A 7,305-nucleotide genomic window follows, 5' to 3' on the forward strand; every position below is an offset into this window, starting at 1 on the left:
CTCCCGGGTGCCTCTTCAAACATCTAGGACAAGGAAGGGGCATCTATCTGCCCTGTACTGCTTGATCTCCTCCTCCCTGACGTCGTCCCCCTTTGCTATCATATCTCCTCCATGACCCTCAACTAGACCTTGCCTAAAAATCAAAAGGCGCGGGCCTCTTCCTCTGGCTCTGTGCTATTGTGCCTCTCTGTAGACCGCTCTCAATCACCGCAGGCCTGTCCACTATCTCTGAGAATGTCTGAGCTCGGAAACCTATCACCTGCTCATACAGGTTCTGCCTCAGGCCCTCCTCAAACTTTCTCACCTTCCTTTCCTCATCTAGCACCAAGTACTAAGAAAACCGGGACAGTTTAACGAATCGCGCTGCATACTGCTGCACCGTCATAGACCCCTGTTTCAGATATAGAAACTCTGATGCCTTTGCACTCCTGACGGTAGCAGTAAAGTGCCGCTCGAAGAAAATCTCCCTGAAGCGACTCCACGTCATCACTATAGAGTCAGGCCTCTGCTCCTCCAATAGCCTTACCAACCTTTACCAGTGCTTTACTTCCACAGTCAACTTAAATGTGACAAATAACACCCTCTGCTCGTCTGTACATAAGAGAACTGTCAGTATGTCCTTTATGTCCTGAACCCAGTTCTCTGCTACTAGTGGGTCCGCTCCTCCAGCAAAAGACGAGGGTCACATACGTGTGAATTGCTCAATCGTGCAGCTCCGCTCCCCCGAGCTCCTGGCCATGTTAGCCATCACCTGTTGAGTGACGTTGCGCAACACCGTGTCAAGGTCTCCATCACCCATACTAGAAGGTCCTACTTCATCACCTCCCGCACTCGTGTTATTGTTCCCTGAATCCATCCTGCAAAGGAAGCAACTAATCTCAGCATACAATTACTATCACACAACCCATACACTACAATAATTCATAAATTACCCTTCTACGACCCTTTATCTTCACATCTATAATCCCCATTTAGGATTCAGCCCTACCACTTAGAAACAAGACCCAGTGAAAGTATCCATGGTTTTCCTGAAATCGTCACCCCATGAAAAACAAAGAAACAACCCCGGTACTCCTGTCTTTAAGCTGCAAGATAGAATCCTAAATTCTCATCTCATCCTCTAACAATCACTAACTCATATTTCAATCTACCAATCACCTATTCTCCTCAAAATTCACTCCTATACTCTGATATTGTATTCCGCTGTTTACTAAAGTCTGCAGAACCTAACAACCTAGGCTCTGATACCAAACTGTGACGCCCCGATTTTCGTACAAATTTTTATTAATAAAAATAAAAATAAAAATAAATTTTAATAATTATTTTTTTCTTTTTTTTAATAAATTTAATTAATTAATTATTATTTTTAATATTATTTTTTGGAATCACCCCACTAATCTTGTATAGTCATTTTTGGGGGTTATTACAATAAGGAAGTTATTAGGTTAAATTTATCATATGTCAACCAAGTCACAGTTTATGCAATGAGTCAAATACATGTGTTTTGGGTATTTTTCAACTAATATTTCTCTATTTAAGTCAAACTATAACTACATTCACCCAAAACTAAAATTTTTGATTGGATGCTCAAAATGTGATAAAATTATGCAACATATTATCTTAATAACCTCATGTCTATTTCTATCCACAAAAGAAATTATTGGATGGTTTTTTAACCAACCAATCATCCAGTTCTTAAGTTCTATTAATAAAAATCACACAATCCACAAACTGAACATGATGCTTGTCATACTTATGTTTAATTAGAAAATCAATAAACTTTGTGCACTCTTGTGCAATTACGTGAAAAGGGTTTAACGATGCTCGCATGGAAAAATTTTAAAAGAGTTATTCCTATACTTTTACATGTTTGCTCTGGGGACATCGCAGTGGCTAAGGTTTTAGATTTTCATATTAGGAGTCTCATATTTGATATCATGTTAATTTTGTTATCATTTACTAGCTAGGATGGGGACAAGTTACCTCTCGTTGTATAACTTAGACTCAGTATTATAGGTTAACAATTAAAAAAAAAAATGTTTGTTCATAATAATACAAACTTGGTCATAATCAATATTGTGTTAAAATAATAGTAATTTTGTGTTTGGGAGCATCAAGTCTTAGATTTGAATTTGTATGAATTTGGACAAACTTAGTATAAAATTGCATTAAATTTTTTTGAAATCTATACAAATCTAAATTCAAGACTTGAAATCCATACTCTCAAACACTAGCTTGAGTTTATTTCTATGAAATACCAAACTCGCGTGTGTACTACCCATCACGTTCTCAACTATTCCTTTAACCTTAATTATATGTTAATTTGGTGCGTGGAAATGAAATAGACTCAATGAAATATATGAAATTAAATTTGTCACTTAATTTTTATATAATTTTTATTCAAATTTTCATTTTTATCTTCATTTTATTCCTATCATAGTCTATCCATCTCGTGAATAGGGGTGGCAAAACAGGTCAAAGCCCAACGGGTGATCCATCATCTGCCCATTTAGACCAAATTTGGGTTTGGGAAGAGGGGATCCGTTTATAAACGAATCAACCCAAACTTGACTCGTTCAATAAATGGGTTAGACAGATTTTGGTTGGGTACCCATCGGTTGAATCGTTTACATTTTCTTTTCTTTCCTTTTTTATTTTCTTGCTTTTGGGTCCTTTGTCCTTTGGGCTGTCCACTTTTAGGATGTTTTATTTTTATTTTTATTTTTTAAAAGTGCTTTTTTTTTAATTTAAAAAATTAAGTCAATTTTGATGAAATTTTAAAGAAAAAATTAAAATTAATAAATATCATTTTTAAGCACGTAGTTAATGGGTGCCCATTTATTAAGCTAGAGAGGGGTATTGGGTAGAGTTAAAAGCTTTTTCATTAGCAAAATCTCTTGGTGGAAATTCACAAAGGTTTTTTAGGCAACAAATAGACAAATAATAAATCCAATGTTGGAATACAAATTTTTAAGTAATCAAAATCAGGATAATTCAACAAATTGGCAAATTTTTTATTAATGATTTCCATTCCTTAATGTTTTTTTTTTAATTACATGTAACGACCCTAAATTTCCTTTACATAAAGTATAACATAATAAATGGAAAAGTCAACCCGAACCCGTGGGTAACGGGGACACCTGTCAATCACAGCGGAAACCTAAGCAGCAGCAATCATAAAATTAAAATCATTCAACCATCAAGCATAATACTAGAGTTTACTATAACATCATATAACTGTGTTTATATACATTCTCATAAACATCAAAATAACTCTAGGATCAGACACAAAATAATTCTGATTCTAGTACAAAATCTTACCCTCCTATCAGGGTAATATCCCTAACTCAACGGCAGTCTTGACCCTTTGGTCCCTCTGGGTTTCCTGAAAAATATATTAAATTCGGGGGTGAGACACTTCTCAGTAAGGGAAAATAAACTAAATACAGCTGTGTGGCAACATGAATATTTAATGCAACTATACATATACAGTACATTTCATATTTTCGTAAACGTTCATCATATCATACAAAATAATAGCATACTTTCATATCTTCTAATAAATCATATCGTAAATGAAATATCTGTTATATAGATAATACTGAAAACATACCCAGGATAAATAGTTAGCTAATGTCATGTACTACCCCCCATGAAGGGTTGTGCAGCCCGAAGGCGGGACCCGACAATGGTTGGCCGACCACTGCCGAATCAAATATGTTTGTAAGTACGATGGGCCCGCCACACCCTGGCTAGGACTGTCAAGTGGACGTCTACACTCTACTGAAAGTCACATCGATTATCCATCTCCCACCCCCTCGTGGGGTGGTTAGCACTAATCTGATCATAAACATCTAATCTATAAGCTACGGTACCGAGCCCTTGAACTAAACTAAACTAACATCCTGGTTGTGATAACATATAATACATGATCATATATAACATCATTATGGCCTCGTGCCGAAAGTATAGTAATTACGGCCTCGTGTCGAATATAACATAAATTACGGCCTCGTGCCGAACATGACATAAATTACGGCCTCGTGCCGAACATAACATATATACACGGCCTCGTGCTAATATCATAAACACGGTCTCGTGCCGATAACATAAATACATGGCCTCGCGCCAGGATCGTTTCAGGTATATATATATTCTGAAAATAAATCATTTATCATATATTTTTCAAAATCATCACATCATAACTCATCTTTTCATAATACCTGAAAACATGTTTTGCTCGTAAAATCTTTCATATCATAATACATTTCACATAAAATAATATTCATGCCACACATGTGCTGTTAAAAGTCATACTTCATATTCTAAAATCGTGATTTTCTGGCATCTCATACATATTTATACATTTTAATTATCATAACAGTATTTTCCCAATCGTACATTTCATTCATAATAAACAAATATAACATATGTTTTTCTGAAAATAGATTTACTCATAATTAATAATAATTTGCATGAAAAATAATTGCTTTAATTTATTCCCTTACCTGGCTACTGAGAAAGCCCCTAAATTATCCCTAACCCCCGTAGGATTTCCTGATCAATACCCTGAAAATGAAAATTCTCAATATTAAATTTCAGTATTTTCATGCGTACATCATTTCTTATAACTACCATAAAATCAAATTTGACTTAAAAAGTCTTACCTCAACTTAGGGATGATTTCCAACTTCGTTTCCCCAACGATCCGCTCTGGAAACCTAGTAGAGAACTTCGCCAGGAGCGTCGTGGTAGCCTCAAATCTTCGAACCGGTGACTGGCGGGGCCAAAATCGAAGAGAGAAGTGAGAGAGAGGCGTAGGAGAGAGAAAGGGGCGCTGAAAATGACAAAATATCGGTTTTCCACTATTTATGCTGCCAGATTCGTCGACGAGACACGTCACTTCGTTGATAAATCCTTCAGTAAATTCGTCGACGAAACCCTATGTTCGTCGATGAAATTCTTAAAGCCTTTGTCGACGAGACCCTGTGTTCGTCAACGAAGCTTGGCAGCTTTCCTTCTGTTCCTGCTTCTATTTTCCTCCCTCTTAATTATTCAAATTCCATTTTTATTCGGGTTGTCACTTCCTTCCCTCCTTATAAAATTTCGTCCTTGAAATTTACTATTCATATAATTCATCATCCCTTATTAGACAAAATGGTCTACTTATTTTATTACTTACCCTCACTTATGGCGAAGGAATACCGTGGTTACAACTCAAGTCTTGGGAGATTACATATACCAAAAGAAAATTTCTCCCAAAACTAAAATGCTACACTACTAAAACCGTACATGGACCTGCCAAAGAAATATTACATATTTACTCACATTAATTACATTTAAACTTCTTGGAATAATTGTAGATACTTTTGTCTGATCTGCTCCTCGAGCTCCCAAGAAGTCTCTTCTATCACATGATTCCTCCATAGAACTTTTACCAGAGGAATCTTTTTACTACGTAGTTCCTGTTCTCTCCTATCCAGAATCTGCACTGGTATATCCTCATAGACTAGCGAGTCACTAAGCTCCATGTAGTGACCTAAAGAAAAATAGCATTTTAATAATAATAAGAGGGAAGAAAATAGATACAGAAACAGAAGGAGATCGTAGACTTCGTCGATGAACGCTCCGCTTTCGTCGACGACATTGCATTTTGGAGAATAAAATAATTTTAAGGAAACTGCCAAGCTTCGTCGACAAACACAGGGTTTCGTCAACGAAGGTCTGAAGAATTTCGTCGACGAATACAGGGCTTCGTCGACGAGAAAATACCGAGAGACGGGTTTGGCAAGTCTGAAATTCATCGACGAACACAGGGTCTCGTTGACGAATTTCATGAAGGACTCGTCGACGAGATGACGTATCTCGTTGATTAATCCTGCTCTTTAAATAGATAAAAACCAAATTTTTACTCATTTCTCGCGCCGCTCTCTCTCTCCTCTCTCTCACCTACGAACCCTCTCCCTTCTTTCTTCATTTTCGGCCCTGCCAGACGTCGGATTGACGATCTGAAGCCACCACGACGTTCCTGGTGGAGTTCTCTTCAAGTTTGCTAGGACGGATCGTTAGTGGGATCGAGTTGGATTTTATCCCAAACTCAAGGTAAGGCCTTTTAACCTATTTTTGGCCTTATGGTAGTTATAAGAAATGATGTAGACAGAAAAATACTGATATTTTGTTCTAACATATGTTGGTTTCAGGGTGTTTTGTAGGAGGCCCTACGGGTATTAGGCTAGTATATCATAGGGGCTTTCCAGTAGTCAGGTAAGGAAAATATGTTATGCTATGTATTTTTAAAAATGTTATACAGTTTATTTAATGATGAAAATTATGTATTACAGTATCGTGTGACTTGTCAATATGAATATTGTACGAATATAAGTTTTACGATATTTCAGTATCCTGATTTTATGATATTTTAGTACCATGATTTTTAGTAATCTCAGTACCATGATTACACGAATATCAGCATTATGATTATGCAGTCTCAGTGTTATGATTATACAGTTACAACTTGTGAATTACAGTACAATTATGCAACAGCATGGTTATTTCAGTACTTCCGTACTTACATATTCAATTATACATGTTTACATGAAAATAGATTCCATGAAATATAGTAGCTCATTTGCCACACACTAGTAATAGCATATTTCTTCTTACTGAACGTTGACTCATCCCAGTGTTGAATTATTTTTCAGGTGATCCAGGTAAGCGAGCAGATCAAGCTCGTAGGTAGAGGGGCTTCAGTGGTGCCCTGACAGAGAGTGAGTACATTTTTGGGAATGATTTTGTATACCCTAACTAGTTGAGGGTGCTTTGGAAACAGAGATATGTGTGTATTTTTGGGAAACATGTAACACTTTGGTATTGTGTGGTATGGTGTTGTATATATTTACATATGGATATGTTTATTCAGTTTCTGCTTCTTGCTGCTTAGGTATATGATTGGGTTTTCCCCCGAATGGTATCAGAGCATGTAGAATGTTATAGTATTAAAAAAAAAAAAAAAAACCAATTTATTAAGCAGGTCGTTACACTCCAACTCACCATAACTGATAATATGAGAAGGATTTGGGACGTATTTCCTCAACATAGATATATGGAATACGTCGTGAATTTTGGATAATGAAGGTGGTAAAGCTAACCTGTAGGCCACCGGTCCCACCTTCTCTAAAATTTCAAACGGACCGATGAACCTAGGGCTAAGTTTACCCTTCCTACAAAATCTCATAACTCCTTTTAACGGAACTATCTTCAAAAATACATGATCACCTACGTCAAATTCTAAATTCCTGTGGTGAT

This window comes from Malania oleifera, chromosome 12 (assembly GCF_029873635.1).
Source record: "Malania oleifera isolate guangnan ecotype guangnan chromosome 12, ASM2987363v1, whole genome shotgun sequence".
In the NCBI taxonomy this organism is placed as follows: Eukaryota; Viridiplantae; Streptophyta; class Magnoliopsida; order Santalales; family Ximeniaceae; genus Malania; species Malania oleifera.